At 46.5% G+C, this 564-nt stretch overlaps 1 protein-coding gene and 2 non-coding genes across 4 annotated transcripts in view; 2 read left to right on the top strand and 1 right to left on the bottom strand.

Moving 5' to 3' along the window:
• The window catches only part of LOC106963638 (solute carrier family 23 member 2), a 38,356-nt gene that overhangs the window by 20,772 nt on the left and 17,020 nt on the right, over positions 1–564 (bottom strand). The window lies entirely within an intron of this gene.
• trnal-aag (transfer RNA leucine (anticodon AAG)) lies at positions 59–141 on the top strand. Its single transcript has one exon. It is a non-coding gene; the product is annotated as a tRNA-Leu (tRNA).
• Positions 477–559, top strand: trnal-aag (transfer RNA leucine (anticodon AAG)). The gene has a single exon. It is a non-coding gene; the product is annotated as a tRNA-Leu (tRNA).

Raw genomic sequence — 564 nt, 5'->3', positions numbered from 1 at the left:
GGTTTTCACGTGTAAGTGGATTCTCAGAGCAAAGACAACATTGACAGATCTGCATGATGTCAGGATGGCCGAGCGGTCTAAGGCGCTGTGTTAAGGTTGCAGTCTCCCATGGAGGCGTGGGTTCGAATCCCACTTCTGACACATTTCCTTGCATTTAAGAAAGTGCATCATGTTAGTGCTGGAAAAAGGTGCAGTTTGAGGCAGAGCAACAGAGTTCATGGACAGGTTTGCCACTAACATTTGTGGGAGATGTTCAGTGGTTCTCCAGAATAAAATCATTCAACCCACACTATGCTAACAACTTTAAAGGGGGCCATGGGTGCAATGCAAGTACACAACCCATAATTGGGCAGAAAAAATGCTAAATTATGTTTCTTGCTATGGGCAAATAGTCCATAGTCCTTCTTGAATTGTCAAGTGTTGTTCGCCCTTCGAGCATACCGCATGCAAAGGCATCTGACACACTGCTCATTGAAGTCAGGATGGCCGAGCAGTCTAAGGCGCTGCGTTAAGGTCACAGTCTCCCATGGAGGCGTGGGTTCAAATCCCACTTCTGACACATTT

This window comes from Poecilia latipinna, unplaced genomic scaffold (assembly GCF_001443285.1).
Source record: "Poecilia latipinna isolate Pla-1442-1.1 unplaced genomic scaffold, P_latipinna-1.0 Scaffold1561, whole genome shotgun sequence".
In the NCBI taxonomy this organism is placed as follows: domain Eukaryota; kingdom Metazoa; phylum Chordata; class Actinopteri; order Cyprinodontiformes; family Poeciliidae; genus Poecilia; species Poecilia latipinna.
Note: the sequence above shows the minus strand (reverse complement) of the source record. Positions and strands in the feature narration are given on the sequence as shown.